Genomic DNA, 18,169 nt, shown 5'->3' on the forward strand with positions numbered 1-18,169 from the left:
ACCACAGATTGCTGTTCCAGTTATCACTTTTGAAATGTTACCTGAAGGAATGAGTGGCAGGTAGGAGTGCAATACTTCTTTCTCTGTGGTAACCTCATGGCTGGAGTGCTCCTCGAGGGAAGACAAGTGCTCGTTTCCTTTTTCTTCCTGTGAAGTTCAGTTCACACACACAGACATGCTTCAGGAGCCAAACAGGGAGGTCCTGTGCTTGCCATCATCATTTTGACAACATATTGTAGGAAGTTGCAGTAGAAGTAGAATAAGACTTCAACTCCTGATTCAAGCACTTTTCCAAATAAATACTTAGATATAAAACCAAGATGTTTTAAAACCAGATAAGCTGTTACAAAATACAAAGTAAGGGCCACCATGTACTGAAATCTCTCTTTAGAAGAGAAAAACATGAGCAGTTTTCCTAGATTTAAAAAATGCCCACATATTATCACCTGTCCCAAGGAAATGGCAAAAATAATTGAGTTGCATCTATTTATTTAAACATCCGACTTCCAATTCCAGCTAAGGTTGGAAAGGAACAAGAAAATATCCCCTAAGACTAATACCATCCCAACAGTTTAGGGGTCTGTCAAAGCAGTGATTGGCACATGGCTGAGTGGCACCTGGAAATCTTGCAGAACTTCCACCCAGTGCTACAGGGAAGAGCTCAGGGGACAAAGACAGCAATTAATTTCTTTGCCATCTTATATTCACACTCCACAGTCAGCTATGGTTATGTTTTGTTTTGATGGCTGTCTTGGATTTTTTTCTGTTCATTTTATGTTCTATTTACCAACTGTAGTGTCAGAATATGTCCTGCATAACTGACACTAAAATTATTTGTCTTGGGATTTGAATTGGCAAGTATCAAAATCCCTGGGCCAGAAATGCCTACATTCTGAGGGGAAAGAATAATGTACAACATACAATGTATGTTCTTTGCCCAATAAATAGTAACAGATACTCATCTGCAATAAAATAACTAGAGCATCACACTATACAAAATATATCGAACAGCACAAAATATGAGAAATTTTCAGCACTTTATTAGGCCAGTTACCTCTTCTTTGCAAAATCAATATACTCAGGAATTAAAATTTTTAGAAGAAATATTTACATTATTGGGTAACTAGATTATTTCCATTTCTATACTTTTAAGCCTATAATTTTTCTTAAACTCATTTAAGATTAGTTGAATAATCTCCATAATACTTTGCTAATGCAGCATGGTCCCAAAGTTACAAATAAACTACTCCAAGTTCAGAGACTTTTAAATCAACTTTTCCTAAATTTTCATCCTAAATCAGGTAACTAACACATGGTTTTGAGGAGTTACAGACTCATTTCAATGTTTTCTGAATGCATATTAAGTGTTAATCAAATCAATTAGAACTTCTGACATTCATCTACTGTAAAACTCAGGACACATTTTGTAGTGAAGGGTCAAGGAAATTTCCTTTTTTCACATGAGACTAGTTCTTACCAAATACCTTCCTCTTGGGACATCATAAGGCTTTGTCCCTTGCCTAAGCCTTGTAACTAAATATAGCATTCAAACTGGGTATAATATAAACTATAATAATAAAAATAAACTGTATATAAATATAAAAATAAAACCGCATATAAATATAAAAATAAAAATGTATATTTGTTGGGGTTTTGTGTGAAATTTAATTATACTGACCTTCAAATGTCACAAGATTTCCGCCAGAATCAGATTATCAAACAGCTTTTAGGTTTTTTGGTTGAGTTTTTTTACTATGTTACCAGAGAAGCAAGAAGTCTTACATAACAGATCTATTTCACCTTTTTGTGAAAACAAATTCAATATGCCACAGTAAAGAAATCACAGAGGTAGAAAAATAATACAAATACTAACATGGCAGAGTTAGATCTTGGGTAAGATGTCTTGCAAGTCCTTACTCAGCCACCCCAGGCAGTTTTGTTATGATTGATAGGACTGTCAGAGCTGAGGATAAAGATCAGAGCAACATCACTAGGCATTAATGAAAGACAGAATGTTATTTCATCAGAGCACAGGCATTTCTAGAGTCCATCACCTTTATAGGGGAAACCACAGGTGATTCCTTACAGTTCACAACGTGAAGTAGGAAACTCAGCTTCACTGTGTAAGTTTCAAGTGAGGGCAGATTTTTGAAAGCCAGGAGAATGATTTTCACATGAAACAATCACTTCTCACATGCAACAATCCCCAGATGATCCACTGCATTATTTTATGTAGTGTAAACTGGCCTGACCCTTTTGGTTAGCTCTCCTAAAACCAGCAAATTGTAACATTTCTCTGTGCCTTTCGTTAATGATGTGCAACAGGATCAGAATCAGAAAGAAACACAGGCAGGAGTCAGAACAACAGACGGGGCCTGTAGTGTTCTGAATGCCTTTGCAGCTCTGTAAAAGCTTTCTTTAAATATTACATACCAGTTGATATGTTTCCTTCTTTGTTTTTTTGGTGTGTATTTGTTGTTTTGATTTTGGTGGGTTTTCTGTGTTTGTCTTGTTTGATTTTGATTGGGGTTTCCTTGGGGTTGTTTTGTTTGGGGTTTTTTTGGTGCGTTGGTTGGGTTGTTTTGTTTAAATACAAAATTGTCCATAATGATTCTAGTAACTGGGACTCGCGTTGACTTAGAAAGTCCAAGGGAAATAGATAAAAATCTAATCAATTTTTTATATAATATCTGTCATATCTTCTGCACTGAAATGATTTATAGCAAACACAGGCTTTGGATTTCTTCAGAAAATGTCCTAAGTTTTTAGAGAAAAAGTGGGATAAAGGAACAGGAAGGAAGGAAACAGGCACTATAGGAGAATGAACTATATACTACCCTAGCCCATATGGAGAAAGAAACTCATGTTGTTCTGAAAGAAATTATCAACTGCGCAACAATTCAGCCTGGATTCTCTTTGGATTCTCTACCTCTGCAGCACTCCCTGCTGTCAGATGGCAGGAGTCCTAGAGTGCAGAGAAGGATACTCTTCATACATGAAGTTCTTTTATTCCATGCTGCAGATGTCGTGAATTTTTGCTCTTCAAACCAGAAAAACAGAACAATGGGATTTAACAAAACAATTTTCTTGATATCCATTGAATATAGGCCAGCATCAAGACTAAGTCTTGAAAGAACTTTCCTCATCATAAAAGAGTTGGTAAGGGGTGTAAGATTAGTTCTGCATGTTGATCCCTCCAAAGGTCTCCTTTAGAAGACTGAACATTTTTCTTCTCTGTTTTTAATGAGGAAAGCTAGCAAATTAACCAATAATTCATGACAAAAATACATTAAATAGATCTCAGCCTCAATGAAAGCAAAACTCTCAAAAAGTAGATAATATAGAAGTACTGAATCAAAGATAAAAAAACAAGTGGGAAAAAAAAGGGAAAGAAAACTTTCAATTTAAAACTGAAATTACCATAGCACAGATGCATTTCTATCTATCTATCTGAGTGTTTAACATGCATTTTGTGTCTGAGAAAAAAAAAGGCTAGCTATCAGAAGAGCCTTGGTAGTCTCAAGAGTCACACAAAGAGTAACTATACCACAGTAAATTATTCAAAGATCAAAATCCATACATGACTATGTCAAATCTTAAAACAAATTAAAGGTTATGTTCACAAAGCAGAAGGAGGCAATAAAATGATTCTCCTGCTTATAAGTCAAATATGCCTTTTGCAGTTTCTACTGCATAACATGTAATGCAAAACATACACTTTAGCATTACCCACCTTAGGATGCTCAATAGGATCTCACCTGCTGACTTGCCATGTACAAATCACAGGTCTTCAGAAAAACTGCAGGTATAAGACACAAATCATTAAAAACATCAGTTTAGAGTTTACATCTCTGCTTGAAATACTTGATAGAAAAAGAAACAAGCAACAAAAAGATCAAAAAATAAAAACCTGAACTAATCTGCTTTAAAGTTAGGGGGAAAAAATATGTTTTAACACTTTGCTTTGCCTTCAAGAGACTGCAATGCTACTGTCACACACTGTCAAGGTGAAATGGTCCTTCGGCAAAGTAAATCATCAGTAAATACAAGAAGCTTCTGAAAATTGTTTTTTCCTTCCCTCTTCCCGTCTTCTGCTGGAGAAGAAAGAATAAGAGAGCAGAAGTACTTTAGCCCAGTTAAAGAATTCTGTGTGCAACTAGAGTAATAATCTCCATGTTTCTGCTCTAGTCAATACACTCATCATATGCTATTTTCTCTCATTTTGGTTTTTGTGTTTCAGAAACCATTCCTCCCTAGCCTTTTGCCATGAGCCAGACAGGAGTGACTCATACGTTCTGGGATTTAAAAGGCACATTCTGTAAGCTCAGTTAGTGAGTCTTACCTGCCAAAAATAAAGCTCCCCTAAGTTTCTTCAGAGATTTGCCCAGTCTCCCTTAATACCCTTCAAGCACAGAATTGGGATTTGCAAGAGTTTTATCTTTCTTTTGTTTGAAATTTATTGTTTTGAACTTCTTGAACTTCTGAACTTATGTCAAAGTGAAACAGCTGTGTTGGGCCTGACACCAACTCTACAGAAGGAGGAAAACTAGGAAGAGGTCAATGTCATAGCTATAAATGGCACTCAGGATGTGAAGAAATAAATTCATAGTTGTTCACTTTTACTGACACTGGGAGGGAAGTATGTTTTAAGGCCTTGAATACTATGGTCCCTGTACAGTTTCCATAACTAGAGAATTAGGTAATTGCTCCTTACTGCTCACTCAGAAAAAAAAGACATCAGGATTTCCCTTAATGCAACATCAAGAAAGAGAAAACATTGGGCCTGTCCCAGGATTTTTAATTTCCTCTGTCCTGAGCCTTCAAACTCCTCTAAAAATGAACAGAAATCTTTTTGTTATGCTCTGTTGTGTAGCTCTCAAAAATGTGTCAGCTGAGATAGCTGGAATATAATCTCTTCTGGGCACACTGAATTTTATGCCATGTAAGTCGGCACCCACTTCAGAGTATGCAAATGGCTTGTGTGAGAGAAGAAACATGTAAGCCTGAGTACAATCTAAAGGGGACCACAAAAGGTGTTACTTGGCAAAGGAGCACAGAAAGGAAAGACTTTTATAGGATCAAAATGAATAAATGTTTGCAGTGAGGAAAAAGGTAAAGTATCTCAAAGCTCCACTTCAGGACAATATTACCACATGTTTATATTTCAGCCAATTTGCTTAAAGTCATGTGAAGCCTTATCCACTTTCTTCTGGGGAAGAAATTCTATCATGAGCTGAATGATTGCAACATCATTAAAATTATTAAGATTGTTATCATACACCATGACTTATGTGGAGGATTCTTGCTAACACTTATATATGCATATATTCCTATTAAGGAGAAATATGTTCTTGTACTAGTTCAGGGGAAGAAGTGCAAAGAAATATTATATATAAGAATAGCACCTGGCATTTTTAGGATTGAGTCAGTGTAAATTTATTTCTCTTGCTCTCCTGAGATCCTTTTCCCTTCAAAGCTGACCTGAATACTAAGTTCAGCAACTGGAAAAGTTCAGGAACTGTAGGTGTTCCCTTAATTAAACTCTGGTGAGTACTCACAGCTCACTGCACAAGCAGTTATTTAATCACTTATTTTTCTATTTATTTTTCTCAAGTAACCATTATTTTAGGAACTTCCAAAGATCACTTTCTCCCAGAAAAGTTGCTTCTGTGCAGTGGTTTGTGCAAAGATGCTGCCATACAGAAATTAGCAAATGATAATACTTTACTCTTTTCACTTAGCATCCTCTGGAAATCCAGAAATGGAAGAGGTGCCAACAAAGGAGAACACTGGCACTACTCTCAGTGGCAATCTCATTGCTTTGGATACCGCATGGGAAGATGCTACTGTTGAATCATATCTTTTGTGTATGAGAAGTATTGAGTCATGTCCATCCCATTTTTCCAATCTCTCACAGGCAGCTTTACAAAGGGAGCAGGGAAGTTGCCTTTCTGTAGGTAGAGAAAAAGCCCACTGAACTGGCACATAAGCCCATGCTGGGGCTCAGCATTACTGCATAAATGCTGAATCACTTCACTTCAAAGTCTGAGCACACTGGACCTCATTTCAGTGAGAAAGACATTTTTTGGTACCCATTTACATTAATTTGGAACAGGTATTTGTGATTTTCCTTGTAAGTTCAGGCATTGCCATGCATCATCTTTTAAGTCTCAGGATGAATCCAGCTGACCTCATTACCACTTGGCTGCAAACCTGACATAGCAAAATACATAAACTGTCTTTGCTCAGACTTCGATTTGGAATCATGCCTTGGCATTTCTGAGTTTAAAAGTGTATGTCAAGTATGTAATAGTAGTATAAAATCTAACTATAAGTTAACATTTTGACAAGGCCTTCAGTGTGAGAACTAATGCAGTTAAATTGAGTATGCTAACAAAAGCCAAGAGAACAAAAAAAAACAGCAAAGAAAAGGCAGTCTTATAGAGATTCTTCATTCTGTTGCAAGATAAAGGAAATTAGGGCTTTGGATTTGAGGTGGTAGTTCAAAGTACATTTTTTACATGCTATTGCAAAACTCACAAATATTCCTGGGCTTTTACATAGCATTTCAAGAAATATTTATGAAATGTCAAGTATATTCACATTAAAAATGTCACAGGACTTCTGAGAACCAATGATACTCCATATTATTGTATTATAGCCTGCTTTTTTTGGCCAGCATTTAAACATTCTTAGGCCATGTCTATTCATGGTAGAAAACAAGCATGATCTTAAATTTTGAGTGATGCAAGGTGTAACAATGGAAAATAAGGACAATGCTTTGTCTTTGATCATTAACCCTCCTGAGAACATCATGCAATTCTCTGAAAAGAAGAGCAGAGCCAATACCTTTTTCAGATGTACTATAAAACATATTTAAGCTTAGATTTTCATGTCAGCTGCTTTGGAAGTCCCATTATACAGAACTTTCCAATAATTCCATTTTCCTGTTCCACCTGCTAACACAGCTGTACCTCATTCTCTCAGCTACAGGACATAGGATGCCATCACATTGGACTACAGCATCTTAGCATCACATCAAAGAAATCATCTAAGACAAAAAAAAAAACCCAAAAGTGTGATTTCTTTCACCTCCTTACCCTGTGTGGAATCCTTACTGAAATGAGATTTTCCAGACATGTGGTATATCTCAAGGCCTGTAAATTTATGGCAGTGTTTCCCAACAATTTTATTATCCACTAATACTTCAAAATATTGCTAAATTATGTCAGTTTCTTCACCAAAGATAATTCACCCATATGATTACAACACACTCCGTGGAAAAGAAGGCTTTTTGATACAGCATGTGTTTTATGCCTATTTAAGATAGCATATTCCCAAGATTACCTGGCATGTATATAAAAATTTTCCATAACTGATTCGATTTTAAGCATACCTTCCCACAGATATTTGCTGACTACTCTTACTTTCACCACAGACTTTAAAAATAATCCTTAGTTTTATATTATGTTCTAAAGCTTGCACTCTTTTTTCTTCCTTGTTAAATTTTTCTGTACGTTTTCCTCACTAGTAGCATTGCTGGCACTAACTGTCATCAATTTCCTTATCCTTAGTGCCTTGCCATGCCCATTGCTAATACTTCAACTAGTATGGCTTGATAAGAAAACACTGTTAGCAAACAATATAGCACTACAGAAGGATGCCACAGACATTAAAATTACAACTTGCAAACAAATCCACAAGACAAGTATTCCTGCCTTTTTTCTGTTTCTTCCTGGTATTTTAGGAAAAGAAAAGTGGCAGGAATAGTAGCACAAATAGTGTTTTAACCACGTATTAGACTAGCCACAATCTGAAATTCCTATTTGTTATCATGGTTATTTACATTACAGTCTGCTAACAGAATAGAAACAAAAAACTGTGAGTTATGTGTCCAACGAACACTACGTAACCCAGCTCAGATACTTGCAACTCTCTCCTCTTATTTGGTTTACAGTCCACATCTCAATCTCCCAAAGGTAATAAGCTGATTTTTTTGGTTTGTTTTTTTTTTTGTTCTGACTGAGGAGTGCTGTGGATCAGATCATTATTGCCCCATAACAGTCAATGAAAATGATGAAATTTATAAAGCCTTCAGGTATGAATTTAAACAATTAGCATTATATTAGCAGCCTAAAAATGTGATTTGAAAAGAATCCCCGAAGATATTCTCTGTATCAAAAGCCATTTCTTTACTTTTTCTTTTAGCTGTCTGTAATAACCTAACCAAAAAGAGGGGATTTAATGCCTCAGTCCCAAAAGGATAAGTTAGGACACCCTATTCCTAAAATAAGGCAAAATAAAAGCACAGTGACAACACTTATACAACCTTCAGAAATGGAAAATTAGCTCTCATCATTGTGGTGATGACAGCTTATATTTGAAGTACTCCCAAGACAATTCCTTTTTATCCTTATTCTCAGCTAATCACAGGGAAAAATTCCTGGGTATTCACCTTAAAATTCTGCAGTAACTCCATAAAAGTAAACCTTCATTTTAGAAGGACACAAGAAATATTTTTTCCTTTCCATAGAAAAAGTTGAGTTACTGGTGGAAAACCACTGAAAGCACATATACTTTTCCCCAAAAATTATAGTACTTTAGCTGAAAATTGCTACCATTAACAACTCCTGCTCCTTTCTCTGGACAGGCCCTTGTGGTATCTGCTGCTGCTGTTCAGTGTTTCTGCCCTTTTGGTTAGGAAAGTGACACACCAGAAACAGTGAAGTTTTGGCCTTAGACAAGGGTACACTGAGGAACAGCTGACCTCTGTTACACAGATGCCCACATGATTGCATGAGGGTCTAGCTCTGGGCTTTTTTTTTTCTCTTTAAGAAAGAAAAATGAAGTTATTTACAGAGCTGTAATGCAAAAAAAAAAACCCAAAACAACAACAACAACAAAAAACAAACAAACAAAAAAAAAAAAAAACCAAAAAAAAAACCAAAAAAACCCCCCAAAAACCACAAACAAACCCCCAAATAAAAAATAACATAAAATAAATAAATAAAGCTTTTTTCCCCTAATCCAATACCTCCCAGCATCACTGTGGTCTTCTCCACTGGACTGCAAGGGAATCCCTACTCTAGTGCCAGGAGCCCCTCCACTGCCTCCTCCTATTTTAACCTTGGTGTCTGCAGGGTTTTTTTGTTCATATATTCTCATTCCTTTCTTAAAGATGCTGTGCAGCGTGTTCTTACCCTCTCTCAAATATGTCATCACAGAGGCACTGCCCCCAGTGTGCCACTGTGTCCAGTGGCACGTCCATTCTGGAGCCATTTCAAGCTGCCATTGGCCTCTACAGGGGCAGCTCCTGGTGTCTTACAGGACCTGCCCCTATTATTACCCCACCACATCAAAAAGACCCTTTCAATGTAAACCAAATATTACATCTCTGAATTTGTTTAAAAAAACTCTTACCCCATTCTACATGCTGGCTATGGATTCACACAAAATCATGTGCAGAAAAGGTGCCAAAAGCCATCAAATGAGCACAGAATATCACATGTGGGAATGGAGGGGCTACCAGAACCCAAATATTTGCAGAAATACTTTGTGTCTTCCTGAGAGCTCTAAGACAAAAAACTCACAGAAAAACAAAATATCATCTTACTCCTGAATTTTGTTCCATTGGCAGGTACTCCTTGAGTAAATACATAATGTTCTGCTTACCATTTTTATTCCTACCCAACATGATTTGCTTAAAATCTTTCCCATTATATATTTATGTATCTGTCATTTCTTTGTTTTTCTGCTCCTTTGCCAGTTGTCAGTGTTATATTAAGCCGATGGTGTGGAAATTTCTGGATAATTAGCTTTGGGCAAGATCACATTTGCTGCTGAGTGATGATGGACATGTAAAGAGGCTTCAAAAACAGAAGGAAGAAACACAGAGATAGTCAGGGTGTCTGCAATGGAGAGATTTGGACTGCTCTCCTTGAGGCAAGGGAAGTTGGGCTGCAAGCTGGGAAACTTTCTGATTCAAAAATGGCAAAAAGGAGCTGGTGGGTCTGGACTGCTTGTATCCAGGTTTTCTCTCACAGAGAGGCTTGGATGCATTGGATGGGACTGGGTTCTTGGTTAGCTTTTATGTACACTCACTTAAAACCCATGTTATGCAGCAAAGTGAACAGCCTTCCAAGGAGGAGTTTGTTAGCATTCCCCTTGTCCCAAAACAGCATACTATAAATTCTCACAAGCATCCCACACAGCCATTAGATTGGGACACAGTGTGGTTTATAACTAGAGCTGTATATTTAAGAGAGGTTTATATGAGCATGTATAAATTGCTTATGTGTAAGACTTGTGCTGCTGTATCACTCTATTAAACTTTGGAATTTTGTTCTTGATATTCTATAAAATAACTGAATAAAATTCTTCCAATACAAATTTCCTTGTCAATTTTGATAGTAACCATAAGTAGATTGAAATATTTGGTATAGCTTTGGAATCTCCCTACTAAAAATGAAAAATACTAAATATACTTTTCAGTAAGAAGTGGATGAATGTTAATAATTTGCTGTCGTTTGAAAGATCTGTTGAAAATAAATAGAATATTTGAGATAAATGTCAATCCAGGTAACTGCCTATTTTTACTCTTCTGCTATTTCCCTAAAGTCAGTTGTATAGCAGTACTATCTTTGTTTCTCAGTTTCTGCATTCCTGCTGCTTTATCTTCATCTATAATCATGAAATCTCCCTTTGTAGCAAGAAAACACATTGTGAAAAATGTAAGGCAATGGTTTAAAGGAAAGGACAAAAGAAATACTTTAAAAAAGAGCTGTTTTTAACAGAAAAAGAAAAGAGTTGTTAATAACATAGCTGAAAGACAAAAATCTCAGGAGAGTATTCAGACACAGTTCAAAACCTTCAAAAAGCAAATTATTCCACTGTGACTGAATGACTTCTATTGATCTAATCTGGGTTTACCTCATAATGATGGAGATGGGTACAGATTTCACTGTTTGCAAGAAATAAAATTGGTCTTCAGTTTCTGGAGGAGGATTTTGCACTAGAAGGAAAAAATCTTTTGTCTGTATCCTAGGAAAGGAACATACTTTCTAACATTTTGATTTCTTTTTCACTGTGTCTTTAATAATTTGCACTTTAACATTTTGAACCTGTATCTCTTGTTTGCCCATGACCTGCCCAGTGCTTCTGTGATTGACCTCCTTATCTCTCCAAATTCAGGTCTTCCACAGACTTTTAAAGACCAAAAGAGAAAGAAAACAGCAGAGCACTGCAGGGTCAGGGGCAGCATTCCAGAGGTCAGTAGAATTTCTCACATCTATAGCCTGGCATCGTTGAAAACTCTAGGGAGTGTTTTAGCAGTAATATGAATATTAATTTACAGCCAAAAAGATCACCTCCTTGACATCCTTTTGTAAACTCAGGTGAAAGAAATTTCAGTGCCTACAGAGACAAGTGTTTCTGTGAGACCACAGTGGTAACTGCAAAATGGTTTCAGTACTGCCATGAGGCCCCTTCACATAGCTGCTTTGGAATCCACCTTTGAGCAGGGGCACACCCAGCCTGGTCCAGGTTTAACACTGCTTAGAGGAAATCTCTCTGTTTACCACATGAACTCTCTCTCTCAAAATGTCTTTGTAAGAGGTACTGAGAGCAGGTTGGAGAATACTGGAAAGGAAGTAAAATTACAAAAGCAAGGTTTAATAGGGCCTGCTAAATATGTTTAATGTACAGACATAGAAGTTTCAGATAATTCATCATCCAAAATTCCTAATGCATAAACTGTTCTGCTTAAGACCCTCTTTTGGCTGAGCACTCCAATGAATTGGGAGTGCTGGTTCATACTAGGTAACAGCAGCTCTTATGCTTCCTCCTCAACCCTTCCTGGGTTTAACAGGCACAGACTCTTTACTTAAACTAGGACTGGTGTCAGAGTGTAAAACATACAGGTGAGCCCTACCTTGCAATTTCATTGTGGTTCCTTAGGAGTTCATTCTTGTTCTTGATCTGACAGCTCCTGTCAGTAAGGACAAGGATGGCAGTTTTCCCAGAGATTTGACATGATGAAGATCAGCTCACCAGAGGCATACAGATTTTAGTCTTCCATCAGAAATACAGTCAATCACTTAAAGTACACCCAACAGTCAAAAGACCTTTTTTTGTGCATTAAAATACACTGTGAAAACCAGCATTTTTAAAAGTAGTAAAAAAGAAACATGCCTTCACCCCGGTAATTGAGCATGCCAACTTTAAAAGTGTCACAAAAAACCAGAGTGAGATCTTCAACATAGTATATGATTCAGATACCAAAAATTATCACTTTTGTCTTTCTCTATTTGCTAGTCCATTATGAGAATGTAAAATAACTAACTCCATGATATGACATCTTTCTTGTGGATTCCACCCCCCCCCGCATTTCTGGTATACCTACCTTCTCATACATATCTATAGGATCAAGAGTTTTCTATCTCATTATGTATGTAATTCAGTGAGAAAACTTGACTTCTCTTTCAGTATTTTTCTTCATTAATCAGAGCAGAAAACAGAAGACCTTTAGGCAGGCAGAAAATCAAATTACTTTTGGAGGGTTTCAGAAAGTAACTTCTCAGAGGATAATCCTCTACAAAAAGGCTTTATAGCATCTCTGTATAAAAGCAAACTGAAAGTTCACAAAAACCCCAAGCCAAAACAAAAAGAATTCCCTAACGAAACCTTGAGTTTACTGAATAAAATTTTGCTGTTGAAGGATGCTTCGACAAATTGAATGAGAAAGTGGTATCTTCCTTTTCAATTCCAGGACCACTAGATCTACCTCTGTGTATACAGTAAATATTTGATTATCAGCACTAAAATATTTTATGTAAAGGTTAACAATGAATCTATAAAAAATTCCTGAATAAACTTCACAAGTTTGGTAATTTTTCATGGTCAGTCCTTCCCTTGGTTAGCATCTTGTCTCATTTGCTGCTGGCTTTCCATTGTTCACATGTTTTTAAAAATTTTTCTCTCAAGTTGTCTTCCTCAACTACATTTAAAAAATTATCAGGAAAACACAAATCTGTGCTTGTTCACCTTATCACAAACATCTGCCTCTGTAGCCCCAGAGAGCTCATAGCTTTGAAGGTCATGGTCTTGTCAGACAAAAGACAGTTTGAAAAGCAGTAAAAGAATAAGTACTTCAGAACAACCTATTAAATAATGGTCTTTATGTGAAAGATGGATATGCATAATTCTTAATAGGAAAGAATAGATCCTTTTAAATATTCTTGTAGAAGTTCTAAACTGCATCCCCACAATAATATTGATGTTATTTAGGTCTTTTAGATCTTGGCTAAGGTAAATTACTGTCTGCCCTTATGAACTTGTGGATCTTGGACTTTATCCCTGATAACTCTGGCTCACTTTGCTACAGAGGATAAGGCATATGGTTTTGCTATTTCTACTGATCAAACAGAAACTGAGGCAATTCAGAATGACTAGTAACCTTTGCCTTTTTAACTCTATAGCTTTTCTATTCTGTACCTCTGACAAGTGAAGATCTGACCATTGCTTCAAACAGAAAACATCTTTTCAGATGCATTTACTGCAAGGAAGGTACAGCATTTCCCTGAAAATTTGAATTTAATCTCTTATAATCTTTTAAGAAAAGCTCTTTTCACTGAATTTTTATTTTATTTTTGGTACAGAGGTTAAAAAAGTCACAATTACTATGCAGCTAATAATTAGCTTCTATTTCCTTTCCTTGATAGCAGTCATCTGCTGTTTTCAAGGTTCTTATTTGCCACATAGCTTTAAAGGTACATGTCTAAGAAACTTTCCCATGAGAATTGGAGTTTTGAAAGCAAATAAACTGTTAAAAAAAGCAACACTCATCAAAAGCTTATAGGTTTGGTTTTTTTTCCCCAAGCAAAATCTTGCTCTGCTTCCCAGCATATCTCACACTACCTGACAGAAACCTTTCCACTATGAGGTATCTAGTCCCACTTGGAGTATAACAGAGCACCAGGAGAAGAGGAAGGAGTTTACTAAAAGTACATAAATCACAAACTAAATCACAAACTGCTTTAGGCTTCAGCAGATAGGTTTAATTATTTCTTTGCTGTTTATTTGAAAACTTAAACACTTTATTCAGACTGAAAGACTGACATGGATTTTCGCCATTATACTTCTGTCTTCAGTCAGAACAATCACAATTGGGAGCTCGAGCATCCCACTTTCAAACAGCCATTGTGTGATGGTTAAATAGTGTTCAGCTTGTAGCAATAATATAATTTATTGACTGTGATCTAGGCAATCTGCTCAGTTGTTATAGTTCTGGAAAAATATTTGTTGTGGGCATCACACAACAACTGGGCTAGTGTCAGAAACTCCTAATCAGTAACTAGGGTTAGTAACTAGTTAGTACAACAGCAGCATAAAATAACACCACTGATGATATGTTATTTTACACTGAGTGGAAGTGTTGACAGGGTAAAACAGACACAGAACATTTTGAATTAATGCTCATTTCTTGAGATAGCAATTATGGTCAAAAGGATTAAAAGCCTACTCAGTATCCACTAGGTAACAATACAAACCACTCTGTAATGAGGAGCATCCAATTATACAGTTGGTCCTCAGCTGAACTCAGTACATTCAGCGTGCCTGTAATTCACTTTTTGCAGGGATAAGAACATATTTGAAACAAAATTGCTCTAATGCAAGGATGCAGATTTCCTAAATTCCAATCCAAGGACATTGAGAAGTACCATTGTGTTTTCTAATATGATTTAGTCAACAAAAGTAACAGTGAAAGCTTTAATTAATTCACAACTACAAAGCTAATTGCCCCCATGAATGTTGCAGTCAAACTACTTCTTTTTCTGGTGCCAAGCACAGGGTTGGAAGAGTAGTCTCATATTTACAAATTTTCATCTTAACTTGTCAGGCGACCATTACTTGTCCTTTCATTCCAGATAAACCTCCAAAATTTTCAGCATATTTTTCCATTCCAAATTTTTTCATGCATAAACTGATCTGAATTCTGGTCTCTGTCTTTTTGTTGTTGCTGCTGTTGTCATTTTCACTTTTTTTTCCTCTCAGAAGTACTTGGCTCGTGGCTTGAAACCCTAGAGTCTATAAATGGCCTTGAAAAACAAGCTTCAGTGAACTGCTTTGGCTTTTTCTATGTAGTGTGACAGGTCACTTAAATTATGGAGCATTAGCTAGTTCTTCCTCACTAGATGATTAAAGCTTTTTAGGTAACTACAAAGAATGAATCATAGACAGAGAGAGATGAATATCCATGGAGTTTGTGGAAAGATAAGCCTGTTTCCACTGTTGGAAGCAAAGGCCTATTTATTTGCACGGCAGCTCACAGTGAGAGCAAGGGTGACCTTCTGTTCCCTGAGTGATGTTAAATAACCTCATTTACTGCTAACTCATGCAGGTGGGAATTTCAGCTTTCCTACGCTGCTAACTTTTCACCAATTGTCTGCACTTCCCTCTCAATTTGTCCTGCTTTTTACATTGGGTCAAAATACATCTAACTCCACAACTCTCCCTATTTGAGAAGCTGCATGAGTCTTGAGAATAGGGAGTCTAGGTCCAGCTACAGGCTTTACAGATTATTGACACCAAAAGGACACATAACTTTGTAGCATATTGTCATGGTTTGACACTGGCACAATGCCAGTGCCCCCATGAGAATACCCTCTCCCTGGTTTCTGCTATGAGATGTGACCAGGAATAAGCAAAGCAGGCTCCCACTTAGGAAAAAAAAGAATTTATTAACTAAACTACAAGGGAAAGGGAAAAAAAAGAAACACACAAGGAAAATGAAAACTTCACAAATACATCTCCTCCTCCTCCCCACCAAATTCCCAATACAATATATCCCCTAAATCATCGACTCTCGGTCCGGCACCACCCTTCAGAATACTCAATCCTCAGTCCATCAAGAGGAGAAGGAGTCCTTCTTGTGCCAATGGTGACCTCTTCCTTTCATGTCCAGCGCTCTCACCACTGAACACGGACCAGAGCTGCTTCTAGGGTCGACTTTTAAGGATGCTTCATCCCACTCCAAAAAGGCACAGTCTCAACTTTGGGACATCTGTCCCCCCATATTTCACCCCCTGGGGCCGAGGGGTACCCACACCGAACCCTCTTGGTCCTGAGGCATTGCCTCCCCCTAGAATGCAGTCTCTGTATCACAAGGAACATGGTTCTGTCCATGGCTACACAAAAAGAGCAAAAGCTACTCCATCATCTCTTCCACCTGAGTTCTTCTCTATTTCTCTCGTGGCCCATTTCCTCTTATCTATATCTCTCTTCTCATTCAACTCCAGGAGGATTAGCATTTGTAAGGTTTCCATCACCAAGAAAAGGGTTAAAAATCTGAGCCTCTGTCTGTCCAGAACTCCCACGGCTGCCCAGCCGGGCACCTTCTCGCACCCCCCCCTTCTCCTTCTCGGCCGGCCAAGCACAGGCACAGGCTCTCTCTCTGTCTCTCCTGGGGAGGGGGTGGCTGCCCGATGCCTCTCAGTGCTCCTCCACCCTTCCATCCTGCAGGGGCCTTCCCTTCCCTTCTGTCCAGGCCCCGGCCTACCTCACCCGGCCCCATGGCTGCCCCTGGGCCTACCTCACCCGGCCCCATGGCTGCCCCTGGGCCTACCTCACCCGGCCCCATGGCTGCCCCTGGGCCTACCTCACCCGGCCCCATGGCTGCCCCTGGGCCTACCTCACCCGGCCCCATGGCTGCCGCTGCCCCGCCCAGCCCGCAGCCGGGCAGGGGAGCTCTGAACCTTTCCCTGACCGGAACCCAAGAGAGCCTCCCAGGGGAGAGCCCTGCTTTAACCCTGTGTTCTCAGAGGCTGATCCAATGTCCCAATGGCCACATTAGGTGCCAATATTAAAATCTGAACATCCATTGGCCTGACCACAGCATCCCAGAAAACATATTTCCTGTTAAACCACCACACATATAAACCGAGTATGTTATTTTCTAGAATACTGAAGTACAGTATTAAATGTATAGAAATTCCTGTTGTCTGAAAACCAGCTACTGGTTCTACTTTTTTCGAATACTGACCTAATAAAAATTCCAAAGAAAATTCACATGGATCTCATAGTTTAAGGTTACACAAGCCTTCGTTGGAATATTAGGTAGAAAATTTATATAAATATTAAATTTCTATTCTTTATATCTTCTACTGCATTTATAATAATTGAGCATTACTTGCAATTATTTATACCTTAACTATGCAGAAGGATTTTTTGCAAAGAAGCCAGTTCATGAAGGAAACACATGAAGAAAACATGTTTTCTCTGGCAAAATGGGATCATTTAGCCTGAGGAACAGAACAGAGATCATTAGAGTAGTCTCCTTATGTCTGATGGCTCTTATTTACTTTTGGCCCATTTACTCAATGTATATTGCTTCTCTCTTAGAACCAGGGATTTCTATTTCCTCCTCTTCAATATGAGGTTACTGATGCATTTGAGACACCTGTTAACAGAGGCCACTTCATGACAGTGTTGTCTGAACCTCAAAACTGGCAGTAAATCCTGTTCTTTCCTTCTCAAAGACTTGGAAAAACCTCTAAAAACAGAGTTTGAACTTCCATTGTCCAGCTCCAGCAAACCCTGGCCTTGAAACCAACAAGTGTGACAGAGACGGAGATAAGGGCATTTAACCCTCCCCCAAGGCACTGTTCCCCACAGCCTCCCTGTCCAGCAGCACCCATTCCATGGAAGAAGAGCCCCTGCATCACTGGACTCCCAGCCTCCAGATACACAGCAACACTGGACCCCAACCAGGAGCAAACATCTCAGTGCCCTAGTGCTTATGCACTTCTGCTCAGTAGCAATGAGGTACTTCTCTCCCATACAGAGTGCAGATCATCATTGAAAAACCAATCAGTTTTCCACCTACTTGCTTGCAGCAGGTGTTTCCCCTCCCCATCAGCTAATGTGGATTTCTGTGGAAACGGTCCATCAGGCTCAGTGTCACACCAGCAGAGAATCCCTCTGGACCCTCTGTTTGTGACTAGAGTTGAGGCAGATCCCCTTCCCCTGCCTTCAGCATCACCTTTCTGGGATAGTTCCTCTCATCTGTGGATGAGAACCTCCCAGGTGGAACTTGAGGCAAATGTGCTGGTACATTATTCACCAAGCAAAAGGACATTTATAACATAATGAGGATAAATTCCCAAACTGTCAA

At 38.2% G+C, this 18,169-nt stretch overlaps 1 long non-coding RNA gene across 1 annotated transcript in view; it reads right to left on the reverse strand.

Moving 5' to 3' along the window:
- Positions 1–1,494: 1,494 nt before the first annotated feature.
- Positions 1,495–18,169, reverse strand: part of LOC143693716 (uncharacterized) — a 34,877-nt gene continuing 18,202 nt past the window's right edge. The window contains exons 3-4 of the long non-coding RNA XR_013181654.1: positions 3,734–3,799; positions 1,495–1,963 (exon numbers count right to left, since the gene is read on the reverse strand). This is a non-coding gene — a long non-coding RNA (uncharacterized LOC143693716). The remainder of the gene's footprint in view (positions 1,964–3,733; positions 3,800–18,169) is intronic.

Source organism: Agelaius phoeniceus, chromosome 3 (assembly GCF_051311805.1).
Source record: "Agelaius phoeniceus isolate bAgePho1 chromosome 3, bAgePho1.hap1, whole genome shotgun sequence".
Lineage (NCBI taxonomy): Eukaryota > Metazoa > Chordata > Aves > Passeriformes > Icteridae > Agelaius > Agelaius phoeniceus.